This window comes from Amphiura filiformis, chromosome 7 (genome assembly GCF_039555335.1).
Source record: "Amphiura filiformis chromosome 7, Afil_fr2py, whole genome shotgun sequence".
NCBI classification, from domain to species: Eukaryota; Metazoa; Echinodermata; class Ophiuroidea; order Amphilepidida; family Amphiuridae; genus Amphiura; species Amphiura filiformis.
In genome coordinates this window covers 45,457,063-45,480,162 of record NC_092634.1, presented here as the reverse complement: position 1 = coordinate 45,480,162, position 23,100 = coordinate 45,457,063, and the positions used below count along the sequence as shown (strand labels likewise).

General features: G+C 36.0%; 1 protein-coding gene across 2 annotated transcripts in view; it reads left to right on the top strand.

The window, feature by feature from the left end:
* The window catches only part of LOC140157233 (uncharacterized), a 137,825-nt gene that overhangs the window by 54,028 nt on the left and 60,697 nt on the right, over positions 1-23,100 (top strand). For both annotated transcript variants that reach the window (XM_072180357.1, XM_072180355.1), the window contains exons 5-6: positions 5,159-5,276; positions 22,744-22,861. The gene's annotated coding sequence lies outside the window, so the exon portion shown is untranslated. The remainder of the gene's footprint in view (positions 1-5,158; positions 5,277-22,743; positions 22,862-23,100) is intronic.

Sequence of the window (23,100 nt, the reverse complement as noted above, 5' to 3'; positions counted from 1 at the left end):
ATCTTGGAGCACCGCCTCTACGTTTACTGATACATATCTGCGTAATGTCGGAGAGGCCGACTCCAGGGTCAAGTTCGCTAAAGCAGTCTTGACGAGGACTTCGACTAACAGACAATAAGGGTAAGATAACAATTAGCATTAATGTCTTAATCATTGATTGTCTAACCTTATTTGTTTTCAGGAATGACCAGGTCATAAGTGTATTGAATAACTTTACTTGTAGACATTCTTGAAATCCTATTGTCTTTTTAGTCTATGTTTTGCTTTTTAAGCAATTCTTGTTTTTGCTTTTCAAGCAATTTTCAGGGTTTTTGCTTTTTACGCAATCTTCTTGGTATCTTGCTTTTTAAGCAAAATGGGATTTTCCTGACCTCGCGTCTAAATAACAGACCGCACCTCTACCACCTATTAGCGGTGCTAGTCAATGTTAATGCAATTTGTATTTGTATCAACATTGAAGGTGGGTAGTTCTATGTATGAGTATGAGTAAAACAAGAGTGTTTTTTCATACTAATAATAGAAGTCTACCCACCTGAATATGTTGATCCCGCCTCCCTTAACCCCCTTGCGGTATGTTATTTCTCTGGGCGGTGGGGAGTGAACAGGGATCGTTGCACGCATGCGCTCAACTCAAAGGGTGCCGATAGGTCGGTCTTAGGGACAGGTCAGAAAAATCTCTGTGTGAGAGGGTTTTTGTGTTTCATATAATCGGTAGATTAATGCAATTTGTATTTGTATCAACATATTCAGGTGGGTAGACTTCTATTATTAGTATGAAAAAACACTCTTGTTTTACTCATTTTATTAATTCATTACCATAATAACAAACTTTAAATCTCTAAACTCAATATAGATATTGTTAAATCGCTCATGTTACCTACGAATACCCGGGTTTGTTCACCTTTTCATTGTATAAAGCGTTAGGTGTATGCTTATAATTCCTAATATTCTTGAAAACATATATCCTACTCGTTCTTATACAATGTGTAAATTGATTCATACTCATTTGATAAATAAAATACAGAAACTGACCTAAACTTCATTTTCAAAAATAAACTAGCATAAATTGACTAAGATCATATTGATCGCGTTATAAAAATAAAAACAAATATTTTCTGGTTGAGCTAGCATTTTCCTGACACCCTGTGGTCTACATAAAAAAAAAAAGCGTTAATGGGAATATTCCATTTGTTTTAGGTTGATTAGTATTGCGATAGTGAAAGCATCCTAGTGGTATTCGTAGGTAACACTGGGTTTTGATATCACATTTACTATCACACGTCCTGGATTTATTTTTCAAGATTAGTAATGGCACTTTTGGTTCCTATAAGGCCAATATGCCATCAATCAATGGGCAAAAGGAAAAAATTGTGGAGACATTTTTATTTCGGACTTTTATTTTTGGCCCGTGGACACTTTTGGTTGGATTCGACCATATATGAATGCTTACAATTTCACATTGTGGAGGAATTGATTTGATCATGATAGGAGCCAACTAACTTTGTGCTCATTTTGTAAGAGCTGGTCATAGTGAGTTAAATAAGCTTTCTGTTTCTGAATCCTCGATATTAAGAGTGCAAGGAACTGGAAAATTTGCATATTTAAGCGTTTCTGTACGTTTAAAAAAACCTTTTTGGAGTGTTTTATTTAAAAAGTACCCCACGAACATGTGCCAAAAATTGCTTCCCCCCTGCCCCGACTGGCCAAAAATTGATTGCTCCCCCTTTCGTCTGGCCAAAAAATGTTTGCCCCCCAAAATTCAAGCCAGATAGGACAGGATCTACCAGGTTTTAATGTGCATCCCCCCCAGGACTCTACCAAACCAACTTTTTTAGCTTCCTTTTATGGTCCTATAACACATTCAAAATGTTAACAAAAAATATTTCCCAGCACTCCAGCCATATTCAAGGTTAAGGTCATCACAGGGGTCAAATTTCAAAGTTGCTCAAATTTGGTTAACAAGCACACCATATTATTCCTCTCATTGCAAGGATTCAGAAAAAGTATAGTTTGACCTACCTGCGACATACCGTTCTTGAGTTATAAGCAAAAAGGTCAAATTTTGAGCGGTGGTCAGTAATTTTGGCCACACAGGGGCCAAAAATTAAAAATGCTCTGATTTCAACGCAAATGGTCTCAAATTGCTCGTCATGAAAAAGCAAGTCAAAAAAGGAATAGTTTGCACTGTCTAAAATGCTTCGTTATTGACAAAATTGGCCATAAAGGTCAATCCCCCATTACAGCCTATTGACCACAACCTATGTTGTGACGTTTCCTAGGTAACGAAACATCCTACATGGTTACAACTATTCCTTATTTGACTTATTTTTACATAACAAGCATTTGAGACCAATTTCGTTCAAATTGGAGCATTTTTAATTTTGGCCCTGTGTGGCCAAAAAACTAACCACCGCCCAAAATTTGACCTTTTTGCTTTTAACTCAAGAACGGTATGTCGCAGGTAGGTCAAACTATACTTTTTCTGAATCCTTGCAATGAGAGGAACAATTTGGTGTGCTTGTTAACCAGATTTGAGCAACTTTGAAATTTGACCCCTGTGTTGACCTTTATTAACCTTGAATATGGCCGAGTGCTGGGAAATATTTTTTAACATCTTGAATGTGTTATAGGACCATAAAAGGAAGCTAAAAAGTTGGTTTGGTAGAGTCCTGGGATGCACATTAAAGCCTGGTAGATACCCGACTTTAAGGGGCGAAAATAACCATTAAAATATTGTATAGAAGCCACACCATTCAACTTGCACAAGGTGCTGGACATTTCATGCGACATTTACACACAAAATTGCAGTTTTGGACAAAAAATGAGCTTTGCACCATTATATCTTCTGATACACATTATGTATTTCTGACTTTAGAATTGAATATTTGTTTCTACTTTTCAAACCGGTGTCAGATCTTGAACCTTGGGCTATGCAATATAATAAAAAATTTTTGGCAAGCCTGAGTTCCAGTGGCACATACCCCTGTCAAAATGTAATTTAAGTACCCCCAACCCCCTTGGGCTTTTCGATTCCAATTTATGCATGTATATTGTAGAATAATGTGATCTCCCTTTATTAACAACAAATTTGCAGGTCGACCCCAGGGGGGGGGGCACTTCAATATGAAATGGATATTTTGACACTAAGGGGCAATCGGTGAGAGCAAAATGTAAAAAATAAGGGGTCAATGGGTGAGAGCATGATTTTTGGCATTCGGTGAGAGCAAAATGTAAAAAATATGGGGTCATTGGGTGAGAACATGACCTTTTTTAAAATGGAATTATTGGGTGAGGGCGAAACAGCAGCCACAGAAAACCTTGAAAATCAATTTCTAGTTCTAAATGGCTTCAAAATTCTTTGTTTTTTAAAAATAAGTAACAAAATCAGTGATAAATGAAAGTTGCTGTTCAAATTGAACTTGTAAGGGTCTTTGGGTGACAGATCAAATGGAAAAATAGGGGGTCTTTGGGTGACAGCTAGAGCATGTGTTCGTAAACAAATATGGGGTCTTTGGGTGACAGCGACAATGAAAAAGGGGTCTTAACAGCCCTACATCGTGTTACCTCCAAAGTTGGAGTGCCCCCGGGGGTCGACCGCGTAAAATTTACATGTATATCAATTCATTTACTGTTAATGTCAGATTCCTCCAACTCTGGTACTGTGTAACTTTTAACCACTTGCACATTTATCAAACTCATACTGTGTTTGCTAATAAGTGCTTAATATTAAAGGTAAAATCTGTTTTTTGTGATCCATAATGCTACAAATACTATAAATGCTATATAAAAACAGGCACTATCATTCTTACCCATATGCGGTCTGGTGCAGTAAAACTTTTTGTTACAATGGATATTTCAACACAAGTGTTGATAAATGATTTTGTGTATAATTTTGTGTAAAAATGTATTCAAATTAAAGTGTAACCTGCTTTTTTTCTTATAATTATTGATGTTGGTAATGTTTTTTTGTATGTTTTGTAAATTAATAAAAATAATTGAAAAAATAAAAAGGAAGGTGTTACTCTGTAATTTACTTACCAGCATTGGTCTTTGTGGTTTTGCAAAAATAATTCAGGGAGGTTTTATTTTGTTAGAATAATGCTTTATGACCAAATTAAAAAAACCAGTGTTGATTAAAGGTGTGTGGACAGATTTGGAAACAAGTTTGGTACCCTTAAGGGGTGGTGCAATAATTATGTGTACCCCGGGGTGGTGAAAAGGGGGGGGGTCAAGCAATTTTGGCAGGTTGAAAGGGGGGCAAGCAATTTTTGGTACAGATATTTTGGGCACCGTTTCTATATACGCCCTAAAAAGGCGCAGGAAAACGTTGGGAACATGTTCAAATATGTAAAATTTCCTGCTCGCTGCGCTCGCATTATATGATCAGACAATTTAAGGTTTTAAATTTGAGTTCCCCAAAATCTTTCATGTGTAAGGGGGAGGGGGGGGGGGCAAAGATTTTATGGCACGCCAAAAGGGGGCCAAAGGTTTTTTGGCACGTTGAAAGGGGGGAAGCGATTTTTGGCAGACCATTTTGAGAATTCACCACCCCTGGGGTACACATAATTATTGCACCACCCCTAAACTGAAATCATTTAAATATATTTCCCCACAATGGTGTAAGTACACCAATTTCGCTGGTCGAACTGGGGAGTCCAGCCTATAGGCGTGTGCCTTACTGAATAGCATTTTTGGTTACCTTTTGGTCTTAAATGGACATATCTTAAAATGCCAAGAATGACTTAGCATGCTTATTGTAATTAGGATTTCACATACTGTATACTGACATGTATATATTGTATAAATCTGACACACAGCACACAACTGCATGTGGTGCAATAGATCGGCAGACGTATAACACATTAGCGTCAACAGGTCCATAATCCCTAAATACCCCAAAAGTCCCGTTTTTTTTTGACCCAAAAAGTCCCATTTGCGAGCGTAGCAAGTGAAAAAAATGTGGGTTTTTTTACGCTTTTTTAGCTCAAAATGCATGTTGAATTGGTTATTTTTATAATGGTACCATCTATCGAAGGAAATCCTTTTCAAGTTAGATTGTATCTAAAGGTCATGGGGTCATCAATAGTACAATTTGTCTCTCACAAATAACTTCTGTGAAATTAAAAATATTATTTTGTTCTGTTTTTATACCTTTCAGATATTTTGATCCACTGTGGTTGGAAAGCTAGAAGCCATTGAAGATTGTGGTCTTGTATCGCTTGAAGTTCCACTCAAGGACATATCTTTGCATAGAATTGACTTCTGGTGTGTTTGAGGTACATGTACACACAGTAATTTAATCTACATTGAATGTTGTTGGGTTCTTCTAAAGTCATGTTAATACTTGTTGCAAACAGCAATGGAGCAACAGATGGCAACAAACTTTTGAAACCATTTTCTTGTGCATTTTGCAGACTCGCACATCATTCTTTGTACAAATTGAAAACCCATGTTAACAGACATCTGATTAAATATGTGCGGGCTCGTAGATGTAAAAGTGTGTTTTGCCAGAAAAGCTTGTTAAAAAACGGTGAGCTGAGAAGACATTTGAATAACCACAGCAATATATGGTACCAATGGGATTTCTTCAATATAAAAGAGAAACCACATCAGTGTGAACATTGTCAGAAGTGTTTTACTAGCAAGTATCATATGAAAAGACACGTCAGGATTCACACCAAAGAGAAACCCTATCCATGTGAATATTGCCAGAAATATTTTTCTCAAAATGATGACCTTAAACGCCACGTGAGAATTCATTCCAAAGAGAAACCATATCAGTGTGAATATTGTCAGAAGTGTTTTGCTAACAAGTATAATCAGATAACACACATGAGAATTCATACCAGAGAGAAACCTTTTCGGTGTGAGTATTGTCAAAAATGTTTTACTCAGCAGAATAATCTGAAAAGACACATCAGGATCCACACCAAAGAGAAACCCTTCAAGTGTGAGTACTGTCAGAAATGTTTTAATGACAGAACTCACCTTGTGCGCCCACATCAGAATTCACACCCAAGAAAAACCCTTTCCATGCGAAAGTACTGTCAGAAATGTTTTGCTGACAGAGGTAACCTATCGCGCCACATCAAAGTTCATTTTAAGAAGAAAAAGAAACCCGTTCAGTGCAAGTACTGTCAAAAATGTCACATCGGAATTCATACCAAATAGAAACTATAGTTAGAAGCTTAGAAACGTTTTACTATAAAGTAAGGACTGTGCAATAATTATGAGCTCTGCGGAGGGTATAATTGGGAGGGGGCAAGAATTGTTTGGCCAGCTAAAATGGGGAGGGGTAATTTTGGCCAGCTGAGAGGGGGAAGCTATTTTTGGCACAAATTCATGGGGCACCTTTTACAAAAGTTGGCACGTGCAAATGGGGAGAGGTCAAAAATTTTAGGCAGGCCAAAGGGGGGTGGGGCAAGCAATTTTTGGCAGGCCGAGAGGGTGTGATCACTGCACTGCGTCCATATATTGTCATATGGACAGAGGCGGCAAATGAAGTGATCATTGGAAAGCTGACTGTCCCATGTGAATTAGGCAACATTAATGAAGCTAGCTCATGAGAGAAAGTTGAATAAGAATTCAGAATTGAGTGCTGAATCCAAGGATAGAGGTTGGAAGGCTTCTTAACTGCTACCTCTTCGAAGTCGGCTGCTGTGGTTTTGTTGCACACTCTTTGCAGAAGTGGTTGCGAGATCTAGGCTTCAACAGAAGAGAGATAAAGTCAGTTAGTAGGGCAGCTTCAGAGGCTGCAGAATCAGGACATTCAGAGGATCGAGTAGATAATTCTGTGAATTATCAGTATCCCCAGCCAGATTAGCTAGCCATATCTTTTACTTGTTTTCATTCCTTCATATCAACAGTTATCTAGGGTTAAGTGATTCCAGCTGCATGGTAGGCAGGGCCGGATTTACCATAGGGCCAGATGGGCCCGGGCCCAGGGCCCCCAAAATTGCCCTGTGCAGTGTGCATCTTCCATTTTAGCCGAAAAGCACCATGTTTTGGGCCAAAATAGGGCACAAAAATGGCAAAAAACATCGCGTGCAAATGTCATACACAATGTAGTAGAATCTAAAAACTTGGCCACTTGGGTGCATATGCCTTTCTCATGGCGCGTTTGGGGCCTCCAAATTTTGGCCTTTCGATCAGTGGTTCTTATCAATGAAAGCGTGAGCCAGTTGAACTAGCAACGGTCATTATTCTAATGCACTATGCCAGCGAATATGCATGGGCAGGGCTGACATATAGTATGGGTGTTTAACTGATGCTGAATCTCTTTTTGTTGGCTTGCCTGTTACTTTTTCTGAGAAGCAGATTATTTATTTACCAGCAGATCCTAGAAGCATAGTTTTATTTTTATTAGTAGCTCACCAGCAGGAGGCGGTGTTTATCACTGATTATAAGGGGCTGAAACTCTCCAAGACAGGAGGCAATCAACTGACGATGATTGCGCTGGTGAAAGCACAAGACAATTTCCATCTGTGGTCTTTGTGTATATACTACCAAAGAGAAATTATGACCTCTGCTACATGTAGCAATGAGGAATTGTTTTTAAATGTAATTCTTGTTGATAGACAAGCCCTAATTGTGTTTGGCCTGTATAATTAATGTGCATGATACAGAACGGTAAACTGCATATCCGTCTTTACACGCTTTTCAATGGGAAATGAACTTTGCTGCTTGGATGATGTCACAAGAGGTTAGCCTTTATTCCGTATTGAAAAGCGTGTAAAGACGGATATGCAGTCGACCGGTCTCTATAGCAAGCCATATTTGTCCAAGACTCATCTGTTCTAGAGTCTTGTAGCATTCAAAATTTCACTATGTAATAATGTAATATGTAACTTAAAGCCATATTATAACATTTGCTGAGGAGGAAAAACTACCACTTTTTCCAACCAAAATAAAAAATTCCTGATTATATTCACAGGCAAACTATCACAAGCACTAGACAATATCATCCTCTGAAGTTTTTACATGAGAGTATCATTAAAATGTGTACAAAATACTGTTTCTTTCCAATTACCATATCAGAGTGGAATAACCTCCCATCATTTGTTCTAGAGTCTTGTAGCATTCAAAACTTCAAAAGTGCACTACAGGGTGTGTCAAAATGATTGGTACCGAAGACTTCTCATTTTTGCAGAATTCTTTTACTATTTTTGTACCAGTTTGAGGTTAATTATTTAAATATTTGAAAATATAGTAGTTTAATCTTTTCTAAGAATTTTAAAACATAAAGATAGCACATGCTGTTCAGAAGTTACATGATTCTAAAGGAAAGTAGGTGTTTTCACACTTTTCATCGTAACACTGGAGACGTAGCGCACCATTTCAAAACTCTTTTTTAATACAAATACCCTGTGAGAAAGATATGTTGAAAATCTTGGAAATGTTTTATAATTTCCTTGCCTATTTCTTCATTCATAATGTATATGTTATAATCAATTGGTTGAGAGTAATGTCAAAGCCGTAGACTTGTAGGGTAGGGTGAAAGAAGTTTGTGTATTTACACCTTCTAGGGCGGTAATTTAAATTGTAGTATAAGATGCATTGAGATACTAAGTAGATGGTGTGGCAGAATGGTTATAGATGGTAGACAGTGTATGTTAGGTTAGATCTGATAAGAGTTATTGGAATGGCTCCACATGCCACACTAATAGCGTGTTTTCACAAAGCTATGGAGAAATGCAGACATATTCCAAGAGCAAGGAAGGTCCCATGCAAACATGTTATAACTTACAATGTTTCAAAATTTGATATGGGCAGTTACAGAATGGACCCATCCCAAGTGTTAAGTTCATTCAAGGTAGGGCTTAATTCACCTCACACTGTTAGAGTCGTAAGGTAACGACATCAGGAACTAACTTTTTTGAGCCAGGTGATGGCGTATCCCTATTTGCTGTCGTAGTGCACGTTAGGGGTTGTGCAATAAGGCCAAAAAAAAAAAATTGTTGTGTTGCCCTCAACCGTCCGGTCCTAAATCCTGAAAAATCAGGGTCGCAATTTTTTTGTTTTTTTGTTTTTTGGAATGATGATTTTTACAGATTTGTTCAAAATATCAATGTTTTTCACTTAAAATTAATATTATATTGAAAGACTAGTCTTTAATTGATGTCTAACAGGTATCCAGAAGTCAAAATTGACAAATGTCCCCTAATTGAAGAAGCATTATTTAATATTTGAGGGATTTTTAAAATCTGAAGGTTAAAAAAAAAAAAAAAAAAAAAAAAAAAATCTGACCGCCTCGACCCAACTTTCCCATTTTTCCACTTGAGGGCAACACAACAATATTTTTTGGCCTAATTATGTGTACCTGGGGTGAATTTTCAAAGTGGTCTGCCAAAATTGCTTGCCCCCTTTGACCGTGCAAAGAATCTTTGCCCCCCCCTTTGACGTGTCACGATTTCTGGGAACCCGAATTTGTAACCTTAAATTGCCTTATCATATAATGCGAGTGCAGCGAGCAGGAAATTTTGCATATTTGAACATGTTCCAAATGATTTCATATACACCTTTTTAGAGCATAATATAGAAACGGTGCCCAAAATATCTGTGCAAAAAATCGCTCGCCCTCCCCCCTTTCGACCTGCCAAAAATTGCTTGACCCCCGTATCATGAGAGTATCATCAAATGTGTACAAGTACCGTTTCTTTCCAATTACCATATCAGAGTGGAATAACCTCCCATCATCTGTTCTAGAGTCTTGTAGCATTCAAAATTTCACTATGTAATAATGTAATATGTAACTTAAAGCCATATTATAACATTTGGTGAGGAGAACACTCTCAAATTTTTTTTTAAATTCTGGTTTTTACACGATTGTAATGTACTTTAGTCAATAAAGATACTCTGCAAAAATAAAGACTTTAGGTGCTGTAGTTTTGTCAAAATCCGAGATTTTGAATAAAACGATGGAACCGGCGTTTTATTATTACGATGGAAATATTAGTCGAACACGTATGCACAGTACGTACACGGCGTGCGGGATACACAGACACACACACCCCGAGGATCGTACCGTATTACAACCGCGGGAGTAACATGCATGGGCACTAGTAGTAAATTCCAATTTTCTATGTTTTACTTCACTTGTTGGACTCAAAATTAAAAGGGGACATATCTGACAGTAAAAGCTAACATTTTATGGAAAATATTAAAATACTAATTAATCTATTTTTACAGAAATGTTATAATGTGGCTTTAATATTCAATCTGTATTCACATAAAAATATATTGAGTATTTGTTTAGATTTATAGATTTTTTAGATGACCATACTAATTTTGTGTGTTAATGTATAAATCAAAGTTGGCTAATAAAATAAATAAAACCAACAAATACTGAAAATATAAAGCCAAAGTTGTTACTCTGTAATTAGCAAAATATTGGTCTTTGTGGTTTTGTCAGTCTTTTTTTGTTAGAATAACCATTATGGTTATTTTGCAAAACTTGACTAAATAAATAAGTTTGAAAAAAAACTAAAAGGTTAGTCATAACCCATAACCCTGGAATTATGGAAACTATTAGCCGGGGGGACACTCAACTGGGTCTTTCAGTGAGAAGGCCCAATAAAGGGGGTCTTTCCGTGAGAATATGGAAAATCTTACCAGAAAAGGGGGTCATTCAGTGAGACTGGGAATAATTTTGGATCAAAATAAAAAAGTTAATTCAAAATTTTGAAAAATTTGAAATAATGTGAAAAATTTGAAGAAAAATAATGAAAAAAAACCAGGGTCATTCAGTGAGAGATTATCAGAAATTTTACCAAAATTTTTTTAATTAAAAAAAAGGGGGCCTTTTGGTGACTGCCAGGAAAACAAAAGGGGGTCATTGGGTACCGGGTGAGAGGGAGTTCAGTAAAACAAAAAAATGGACTTGTTGGGTGAAAGGGAGTTGAAAAATGGGGGTCAATGTGGCTACACATCACCGTCACCCATATTTACCCAGGTGTTAGCCCTTATAACTGCTTAATTGTTGGTCTTATATAAAAATGCTCAGTAATGAGTTGTGAAGGAAATGAAAAAAAAAACATCTTTGTTTTACCCAAATCAAATATTTTGGACAACATAACAACACCAGTAAAAAAATTAAATCTATTTTCAAAAATTAGATCTAGGAAACGTTTTTTAATTTTTTTGGAATTTTGACTTACTTTCAGAAAATTACGAAATGGTTGAAAATGCTAAATGTTGTAAAAATAATCACAACAAAACATGATTTTGCCCAAATTTCAACCATGTTTGTCAAATTTTAAAAAAAAGGGGAAAAAAGTAACCTTTCCTAGATATTTATTGAGTTTTTGAATTCTAATAATAATTAAAAAAAAGCAAAAACAAAACCAAATAAACTTTTTTGAGCTATTTAGAGTTAATTTGTCAAGACCAAGTGAAAAACCTATGTTTTTCTGCTGACAGTTTCGCCAGAAACCTGACTTTTTTTATGTGTTTTAATTTGATGTCACAGATAGATTCATCAAGTGTTTTATTGCCATTCTAAATATACATGTACTTTTATACAATTTAGATCAACAATTTAGCAGTTATGAGGCCCAAAATTTTCCATAATTCTAGTGTTAAAAAGCCTTGAAATAAGCAGGCGCGGGGAGCAAATTTGCTCTCGTAAAGCCACCAATTGCTCCTGGTCCTTGTAAAATTCACATGAACCAGGAGCAATTTTCTAAAATAAATTACTTCTGGTTACAGTTTTGCACTTCATGCAGTCGTGCTGGTATGCTGTATTGTATATGCAGAAAAGAATTTAATATTTGAAAATTGCTCCTATTTCTTCAGAAATTGCTCCTGGTTCTTGTAAATCCCAGTGAGCAATGTTCGAAACAAATTGCTCCTGGTTCCAGTCTGCTTATTTCAAGGCTTGAGTGTTAAAGGGCGTCTCCGGCAATCACAACATTATGCCTTATGTTAGAAAAATAGTTATCAAGCACGAATCACATGGTTTTATTTGAAATCATGTGATTCGTGCATGTTAATTAATTTTCTATCATATAAGGCATAATGTTGTGATTACCGTAGACCCCGCCGTAGACACCCTTTAAGACCTACCTTTTAATATTTAAAGGTGTGTTGTCAGATTTTTTTGTCATAAAGTGTTTTCTACCATAATTAAAGGAGTATTTCGTGATCCTAGCATCCTCTTTTTATGACATTTTTCAGTAGATATCCACGAAAAAAGCTTATTCCCGAAATATCAGTTGATTCCGATTTTGCGTTTGCGAGTAATGCATGATTGTGTGTATTACACTGCTCCATAGACAATGTGTTGTAATTAAATTCAAATTCGATATCTTTGCTAAAACGAATTAATCTGCAAGAAATTTTTTGTACATACAGGCTGAGTCAAAAAGAAGTAAACTCATGTTTGAGGGGCTGTAACTCGAGATCTGCAAGGAATCTGCTAAAAATAAAAATACCACTGGAAAGAGCAAATTCTACACGTCTAAATAAAAAAATAATTGTTGCAATTGCTCAGAACAAACTAAAGTTATACTCATTTGAATACAACCACCCATTTTTGTAGCTGCACACGGCTGATTGATTTTCATCCATTTCAATTTCGACGAATCAGCAAAATTGCTAACAGGATTTATTGTTGAAAAGACAACTTTTGCTTTTAATTAATATTCAAAAAGGTCCATGACGGTACTATAGTTTGTAGGGATACCAATTCAAGTCTTTACGAACGATCCGGCAGAAGCTTGATTGGGGAATGTTGGGTAAAGGATTGAACTGATCTTTGGTCTTGCTGTAACGCATGTCTAACTCTAGCAATGTTAACTTGTGATTTAGCAGTTCGTGGTCTGCATGAAGCTTCCGGCTGTCTGTTCCTTAGTGTCCCATGCACATTGAGTTTGTTCACATTCTTATATACTGCTCCCTTACATGAAACCCGGTTAGCTGTAGGAAATTGGAGACGAAAAAGACGCTGAACTTCATGGGATTCATGATACTTCGTCGACAGTAAAACGTGCGCTTCCGTACGGTAAATTGTGGTACCATGTTGTCCTTTGGCCCGTTTTATTATAATGTAGTTCAATGAGGTAAAATTCGTATTGAAAAGAGTTATTATGTAGGAATTATTGATCGAAACCACACCTGCCACAGAACTTTATTTGCATTTGAACATTGCGCCTTACCAATCAATATAATAGGTAGGCCCCTACTTGGGAAGTGAAACCGTGTGCAGCTACAAAAATGGGTGGTTGTATTCAAATGAGTATAACTTGAGTTTGCTGTGAGCAATTGCAACAATTCTTCTTTTTATTTAGATGTGTAGAATTTGCTCTTTTCAGTGATATTTTCATTTTTAGCAGATTCCTTACAAATCTCGAGTTACAGCCCCTCAAACATGAGTTTACTTCTTTTTGACTCAGCCTGTAAACATGTATAGCCACAGGTTTCCATGTGATATAAAAATCTCAATTTTTTTTGAGAAAAGTGGGGGATAATGCTGTACTTTTGGATCACAAAATGCCCTTTTTAATGAAAACAATTAAGCTTGCAAATGGTGTAACTGAAAACATTAAAATATTACCCCTTAAAGGAATATTTTGTGATCATAGTATCCTCTTTTTATGACATTTTTCAATAGATATCCATGAAAAAAGCTTATTCCTAAAATTTAAGTTGATTCCAATTTTGCGTTTGCGAGTTATGCATGATTATGTGTATTACACTGTTCCATAGACAATGTGTTGTAATTTGCTGAACGAATTAATCAGCAAGAATTTTTTTGTACATAAACATTATGTAGCCAGAGGTTTCCAGTGATATAAAAATCTCGACTTTCGAAATGCCCCTTTAAATGATGTAATATTACTTTTTGAGAGAAAAAAGGAAATCTATGTTTATGTATAGCCATAATTTTGATGTTGATAATGTTTTTTGTATGTTTGAAATCAATAGAAACAATTTTAGAAAATAACTAGAGCGGTTCTTGGCTTTCGGCATTCGCGGTTCTCGGTAGTGTGGGTTGGTCCGTATGTGACGTTTCTGTTCAGAACCTTGTGTGACCCTTCCCCCTAAAAAAAATCATCCGCCACCACTGGTTATAACAAGGGCCTTGTAAATGCAACTGGTGAGACAGAGCCTCCCATGACGTTTGTGTTTTCAGTCTGATTTCAGTTCCCTAACAGGTACAAAGTTTACGCATTATCATTAGGCCTACCAAGTATTGTATGTCCTATAATCTCTTATGTATGACATGGATCTTTACCATGATTGTGCAAGCCAAAAAAATATCATTTCAATACCCCAAACATGCGTTAAAAAAAGACCATGTTTTACACATGCAACCTCAAGTTTAGACATATAATTTAATTTGGCCTAAACCCTCATGCACGGAAAAATCATGCCGCCACCATTGGTTATGACAAGGGCCTTTTAGGGTGCACACCAGTAAATAACCCCCACTGACTTTCTGTACAGACAGGGGCCGGAAAACAACTCAGTTCTTCAAAACTTCCCTTTCTGCAAGCAGAAGGTCAGATGACGACATCCATTGTAAAAATTAATATATATGGATTTCAGGATTTTTTTCCCAGAAATATTGTAAAAAGTTCAACCTATAACCCATACAGCTAACGCCACCTCACAAACAGCTTGGTGTTTCTGAAATGTAACACATTTTGAAAGTCGTCATAAAAAGTCGGATCCTGCTAAATTTACACAGACAATCTAATTTACAGGCCTAAATGAGGATTAAATATGAATCAGGGCCTAATAGTTGCCTTTTAAGCCTTTTCTAATGTATTACATTAAGTCATATTGCACATTTCCTCGTTTCAAATACTGTTTTTTTTCCTTCCAGGGTGTAGCTAGACTTCTCCGTACTCCACTTGCCAATTGTGCTTCTGGCTATTGCATTTAAGCTTAAAACTCTGATTATTATTTGTGCACAATTGATAGATTTTCACATCTAATCTTTTCAGTCACCGTACTCCCTCTGTTTGTTAGCTTCTCAAGTGGACTACTGACTTTGGATTGCGGATAACATTTTTAACACGGGATTCTATGGAGAGTTAGGCCAATTTCTGGCCTAACTAAAATTGGTCATGATGTAATGCATCTTTAAATGAATCTGGCTTGTGATTGGTCCCCAGATATCGTTATTGATTGAACAAATTCATCAGGATCGGTAGAGTAAACTAGTAAACCAGAGTTCAGTAGTATCTGATCCAAGAAAATGCACTTACTGTGTATCGTTTCAACAACCACTGTTGTCTTTGTCAACACTTGATGAGGAGTGACTGCAATGTACCGACAACCAACGCTAGAGGGACATGTAAAATCAGGCGGTTTTTCTCGATTTTCGCCATTGAGCCCCCCCCCCCCCCCCACCGCATAAATCTGAAAGCCCCTCTGAGCCCCCCTCCTGGAGACGCCATTGCAAAATCAATGGAGAGAAACTATACTACCTTGTTTCTTAATAAAATGTAACAGGGTACATCAGGCAACTATGAGAGCCAAAAAGGCCTCAAATTGAGCAAAGAAAGACATTAATTTTCACGTGCATTTCAACCAAGACGCTTCATTAGTGGTATTCGCCCTTAATGTCATATTATCATGACCGTTTTATTTTGTTTTATGTTAAGGGCTGGGGTATGAACGTTTGGACAGTATTTATTGTGGGACATTAGAGCACATCAGACATATCGAATTGCATTCTGAATACTAAGAATGTCATTCTGATATCAAATAATTTTGATTTTTTGAATTTCGCAATGTAATACACATTTTATGACAAATCATTAAAAAATTGATATTTTTGATATAACAGTCCTTCAAGTAAATTTTATCAATTTAATGATACATTCTTTAGTATATGTAGCTGGGAGGAAAGGCCGACGATCAATTGAAAATTTTGACCTTTCGTATTGAAGATATGGATTCCCCCCCCCCCAAAAAAATAGGTCTTTTTGGGAAATAAAATCCATATCTTCAATATGAAAGGTCAAAATTTTCAATTGATCGTCGGCTTTTCCTCCCAGCTACATACACTTTAAGAATATGTCATTAGATTTATAAAATTTACTTCGAGGACTGTTATATATCAAAAATTTGAAAAATATCAAATTTTAATAATTTGTCATAAAATTTGCATTATATCGTGAATTTCAAAAAATGAAAATTATTTGATATGAGAAAGACATTCTTCAGATTCAGAATGCAATTCGATATGTCTGATGTGCTCTCATTTCCCACAAAAATACTGTCGTAAACGCATCAAAACGCTCATTCCAGATCCCTTAAGTATATGTCATATTACATGTTTCACATTTGTACGATTTTAAATAATTCTTTATCATGTTTATAGGACATGCTCTGTTATATTTTTATATCCTCTTTTCATTCTTGAAAAGATAGATCATGCTTTTTTTTTCACCCATTGTGTATTTCTTTATTAATTTGTGTTTATATGGCGATTTCAAGTGGGATAATAACTCCTGGATGACGTAAGCATAATGTTGATAGATTTAAATATCATTATAAATAGGCACTTAATAATAATGATATTGAAATAAATTGATAAATAGATAAATTAATAGATAAATAAATAAAAGATATATAAGCCTAGATAAATAATAAATAAATGATAAACTAGGAGTAAATTGCAAACATTAAATATCTTAGAGCAAATGAGCATTTAATAAGTTTTTGCAACAAATATTTTGCCCCTTCTTGTACGTCTTATCATTATTTTATCTTTTACTAATTCTTTTTTGGGACATGCTCGCTTATTTATTTTTTATGTGTTCCTCTTATCATTTGTGAAGTATTTCTTTATTTTTGTTTTAGTACAAGTGATCACTGAGTATGTTTAACTGTGGAAATATCGGTAGATAAGGTGTTTTTTATTTCACCCTTGAGTATTATGTATAAGTGTATCAACATACATTTCACATGTCATGATTTTTCATTGTTTTACTTTAAAGCAATTCTTTATTGGGGTGCATGCTCTCATATATTAGGTGTTTTTTTTTCATGTTCCTCTTGTCATTCTTGATAGATGGCTGTTTATTTATGTCGCGTGTTAAGTATTTTTTAAATTTTTGGTCGAAGTGTATAATTATCATCAGACACATGTCACATTTTTATGTATGATTTTGCATTATTTAATTTCAAATTATATAATTTTTAAACGTACTAAGCTGTACTAACGTAGTTCTTATTTTTGTTTATGTGAATATCATCCGAAAAGTAGGCCTCCTGCACATTATGATTTTGCCTTGCTTTATTTAACTCTTTACTGGGGTGCATGCTCTCTGCTGGTTTTTTTCATGTTCCTCTTATCATTATTGACAAGATAGCACCTGCTGTACGCTGTTTATTTATTTCGCCCTAAATTATTTCTTTACTTTTGTTTTTAGATTTTGAAGTTGATATCATGATATCACACGCTATGTGTTATACCAACCGCATTGTCTGTTTAAAGACAGTTCTTGTTTTAAATCCTGAATACAATGTCAACATTCAGTTCGTTCACCTCACAATGCGGTGCGATGTTATATAACTGTATATATTGCAGGGTTGCCAAACCCGTGATGTAATAGGCCTAGGTCAATAGGATGAGTTTTGAAGATTTTCCTCGCGACAATTTCCTGTCCTATAGACACCAATTGATGGTTAAGAAAAATATTGCATGACTTCTCAACATTGGCTTACGCGACTTCTGGTAGTTTTTTATCTCATAGAAACCAACGGTTGATAAAAAAAATATTGGGCGACTTTTCAATGATTTGACCCGCGGTTTGCCCTCATTTGTTTGGCAACCGTGGTCTGTGTTAAGTGAATATATTTCGGTAAGAAAACAATTATCATAGACCATGTAGACCGAACGGACAATGGTCATAGGCGCTCTCCTCCATTTTGAGAAATATACTTTTACACACACACTACATTTATAATTAAAATGATCAGCCTTAAAGTTTTACCTTTTAGTGGGTTAAGCCAAACCTAAGTGGATGAAATATAAATCAACACTTCTGGCACTGATTGGTTTCCGTAGTTGTTATATGGAATACGAGCTGTCTGTAGCTACAAAATTGTCTGCAAATCGGCTTTTGCCGGGCCTCTCTTTTTCGGCGTTTTTCTCATTAAATTAGGGTCCCGCTCAAATAAAAACTAAACTGGTGTCTAGATGTAATCACAGTTAACACACCAGGAAAATTATAGAATATACAACAACCTAGTTACACCTGTAGACCGCGAACAAACATGCACCTGGCCAGACCTGGCCGTATCACTTAGTGTTCTCCCTACGGATACCCTTAAGGGTCACACAAAAATGAAGGTGTACGTTAGTAATTTTTTAGCAAATATTGATTTTTGTGGTTTTGCAAAAATGGGAAATAATTTAGGGACGTCTTATTCTAATTGGTAGAATAATGGGTTATTGTGCAAAAAATTACTAAATAAAAAACTGTAGTAATGACAGGTATGTGGTTAGATTTGGAAACACTTGGGTTCTATACTCCTAATAGTTTTAAAGTTGTGGTCCATTTTATATTTGTCAAAAAAATCTTCCGAAGTCATCCAGTAGCTACGAAGGTGTGGTGCAATAATTATGTGTACACCGGGTGGTGAATTATAGGGGGGGCAAAGGGGGCAAGCATTTTTGGCAGGTTGAAAGGGGGGGACAAGCAATTTTTGGCAGGTCGAAGGGGGGCAAGCGATTTTTGGCACATATATTTTGGGCACTGTTTCTATATTACGCTCAGTAAAAAGGTGTAGGAGAACGCTATAGGAACAGGTTAAAATATCGTCAGCCTGCTACGCTAAATGCCTAAGTCATATTCTTACATGTTTCTCATTTGCAATTTTGACTTTCTGAGTAATAAACCCATGATTCATCAAATTTCCAGCCGCATTTTTCATTAACTTGTGGAATACATCTCTTTTGATGTATTCCACAAGTTAATGAAAAATGCGGCTGGAAATTATATACAAAATATCCTGCTTGCTGCACTCGCATTTATATGTGACATGATCTGGTCCATGATGGGGCAAAAGGTGGCAAATTTGAAACTGAGAGAAAGGCAAAAATATGGAGTAAAAAATACTAAAACACATAAGAAAATACACATCACAAAACCTCATAACTTTAGAACCAAGCATGCTAGACATTTGGAGTTTTCAGTATATGATGGCCTAATGTTACTACAAATTAATAATTATAGTAACTCAATTTTCAAAATGCCTCCTTTGGCCCCCATGGAGCAGAGATCGTGTCACATATATGATAAGACAATTTCAGGTTTTAAATGTGGGTTCCCCAAAATCTTGCATGTGTAAAGGGGTGTAAAGATTTGTTAACATGTCAAAAGGGGGGGGGGCGGGCAAATTAGGTTTTTTGGCACATCAAAAGGGGGAGGGGCAAAGATTTTTTGGCAGGGCCAAAGGGGGGGGCAAGCAATTTTTAGCAGACCATTTTGAGAATTCACCACCCCGGGGTACACATGATTAATTATTGCACCAACCCTAAATCAACAGGTCTGTACTTCAACTTGTTTTTATAAATAATGCCCTAAGCATGCATTATTGTATGTTGGGATTTCTCATACCGTGCTGTATACAATGTATAATCTGACACAACAGCACACAACTGTGGTGCATGGATGGGCAGACATACAACACACCAGAGCTGTCAACTCTAACGCATTGGCCATGAGTCTCACGCATTGGGTCACTTTTTCACGGTCTCACGCCAAGGTAGTATAATCTCACGCCTAGGTAGTAAATCTCATGCAAAAAGCTGGAAAATGAGTAAAATCTCACGCATCGTCATGAATAATTTGTTGCTCCTACCCCTCCCCCCGCTTTTCACATTCTCGAGCCAATAATAATGGTACAAAATGAACATTTGAGTCGGCAAATCCCGGTACGCCTCTGTCTCACGCCAAGCAATTACAAACACACTAGCGTCGATATGAGGTGCTATCATTGCAAAACTTTCACTAGCAATATTGTTTAGCTCTAAGCTACTGTATAAGGGATGCACCATTAGATATTATCAGGAGGATAGGGAGTTTTTTGAAAAAAGGAGAGTTTCTAAGAATTATTAGAAACTCCGGCAATATAGATGATGCAATTGAACGCTCAAATCTATTCACCGAAAAACTCACAATCCGAGGTTACAAAAGAGAATTCATCAACAAAATCAGAGATACAATTTCACATGCAGAAAGACCTACCTTAAAACAAAAGAAACTAAAGATACTACATTTCCACTAGTCTTTAGCACTACATTTGTAAATTCACAGGACATCTCAAATCATACACTCTCAAACAAACTCTCTTAAAATATTGGAATCATATAGAAAATGATAGGAAACTAAATTTTTCCTAAATCACCTATCATTGCTTTCAGCCAACAATACTGAAGACAAAGTAGTCAAAGCAATACTACCACCAGATGAGGACCTGTAAATTCTTATGGAACTTCAAAATGAATGACTCTAAAAATCAAAATGACATAACACAAATCTTTAATTATGGAGCTTCGGTATATAAACCTTGCACCTGACGAGATCCAAGCTAACAGGATCGAAACCGGTAGTGCCTTTTTAATTATCAATTCTTATATCTCCTATTTCAATACTCTACACATCTTTTATATTTGATACTCTTTCAATTTTCCAATATCATATTATTTATACCTACCTATTCTAACAAAAACCTAATCTATGAATCACTTATGAACTTTTCATCTGCATCTATGACATACTTCTATATCTTATTAATTCATATACTTTTAGCGTTTCTAAATGAAGGGACTGACTCCAACCCCATTATGATTTGCCTGAAAAAAAAATGTTACCTCACTGATGAGTAAAAAAAAATACATTGAAATTGGAAAAAGACACCTTTGCCGCTGAAGGCGGCGAAAAAAAAAATTGCCTCCAAAGGCAGTTAAAAAAAAAATTTGCCGGCCCCAAAAAAATTCTGCCTGACCCATATCCCCGATAATACCTAATGGCGCGTCCCTAATTACATGGCCTTACCAGAAAGTTTTGAGTAGTTAATTAAATTATGTACAATGGCAAAAAGAGATTGATCCTTAACCATGTACCTCAAAATTTACGTTTTATTTAGCAAGAATGTTGGGAACAGATTAGTCTGAAGTGTCATCAGTCAGAAAATGGTTAGGGTTTAGTTCAATTTAGGTTAGGGTTAGAGATAAGATTAGGGTTATGATTAGCATTAGGGTCATGATTAGCATCAAGGTCAGGGCTGTCAAAATGATAAAGTTGTTTAAAAATGCTTATTATAAATTTAAGTTAAATGTGTATTTGACACGCTGCCACAAGCGTGACTCAGGAGGTGTCTGAGGTGGAATGTGCCCCCTCGGCCATAGAAAAATTTCCAAACTAAAATCCCAAATGAAGCATTTTGCAAATTTTGGCATATTTGAATAGTTTCCAGTTTTAGCATTTTTATTCCGTATATCGAATAGGCCCCAAATATCTCCCAAAAACTGCTTGACTTCTCTTTTGACCTGCCGAGAAAAATCAGTACTTGGCTCATTTTGACATGTCAAAAATACTTGGGCTCTCTATAAAACACTCCACAGACTCCGAGTATTGTACGTACAATATTGTATGTAACATATCTACGTTATTTAATCTATTGCCATTCTATTTCGGGGGCACTTCAATTTGAAATGGATATAGGTGTAGGGCTGGCGCTTTCGCACTAAGGGGCATTCGGTGAGAGCAACATGTAAAAAATATGGGGTCATTGGGTGAGAGCATGATTTTTGGCATTCGGTGAGAGCAAAATGTAAAAAAATATGGGGTCATTGGGTGAGAACATGACCTTTTTTTAAATGGAATCTTTGGGTGAGAACCAAAACAGCGCCACAAAAACCTCGAAAATCAATTTCTAGTTCTAAATGGCTTCAAATTTCTTTATTTTTTCAAAATAAGTAACAAAATCAGTGATAAATGAAAGTTGCTGTTCAAATTGAACTTGTAAGGGTCTTTGGGTGACAGATCAAATGGAAAAATAGGGGTCTTCAGGTGACAGAGCTGGAGCGAGCATGTGTTCGTAAAAAAATATGGGGTCTTTGGGTGACAGCGATGCTGACAACGGGGGTCTTAACAGCCCTACATACGCGCCACCTCCAAAGTTGGAGTGCCCCCCTCGGTCTATTTTCGAGCAATGTTTAAGTTCTAACGAATGTTTGATGACGAAAAATCGATAATATGTTACATATAATATCTAGCAGAAATACATTTTAATCAATTTTATGTCATCAAATATTCGCTAGAACTTAAACATTACTGGAAATAGAATGGCAATAGATTAAACAACGTAGATATGTTACATACAATATTTTATGTATAATAAAAAGTCTGAATACTGCTTAATACATCCCACACTCCTAGTAAGCCTGATGTGACCCAATCTTACATAATTAAACCCAGCACAGGTGAGGTGGCAGACCTGGTTCTGAGAAAATAGCATGAAAATTGGTCAAATACTGAAATCAAATTTTGTTTTTGGATGTTAAAATAAATGGAGGATGATTTAAATCAATAACTGCCTCATGATTATTGTTACTAAAGTGGTTATTTTTTTATATATTCTATCAACTATCAAATGAAATCCTTTTCATGTTAGAGTGTATCTAAAAGTCATTAATGGTACAGTTGTCTCTGTATAATCACAAATATCTATACTGTGAATTTAAAAAGAATATTTCATTTTGTTTTTACATTTCAGATATTTTGATCCACTGTGGTTGAAAAGACAGAAGCCATTGAAGATTGTGGTCTTGTATCGCTTGATGTTCCACTCAAGGACATATCTTTGCATAGAATTGACTTCTGGTGTGTTTGAGGTACATGTACACACAGTAACTTAATCTACATTGAATGTTGTTGGGTTCATCTAAAGTCATGTAAATACATGTTACAAACAGCAATTACAGATGGCAATGGAACTTTTGAAACCATTTTCTTGTGCATTTTGCAGACTCAAGCATTATTCTTCGGACAAATTGAAAGCTCATGTTAATAGACATCTGATTAAATATGTGCGGGCTCGTAGATGCAAGTGTGTGTGTTGTCAGAAAAGTTT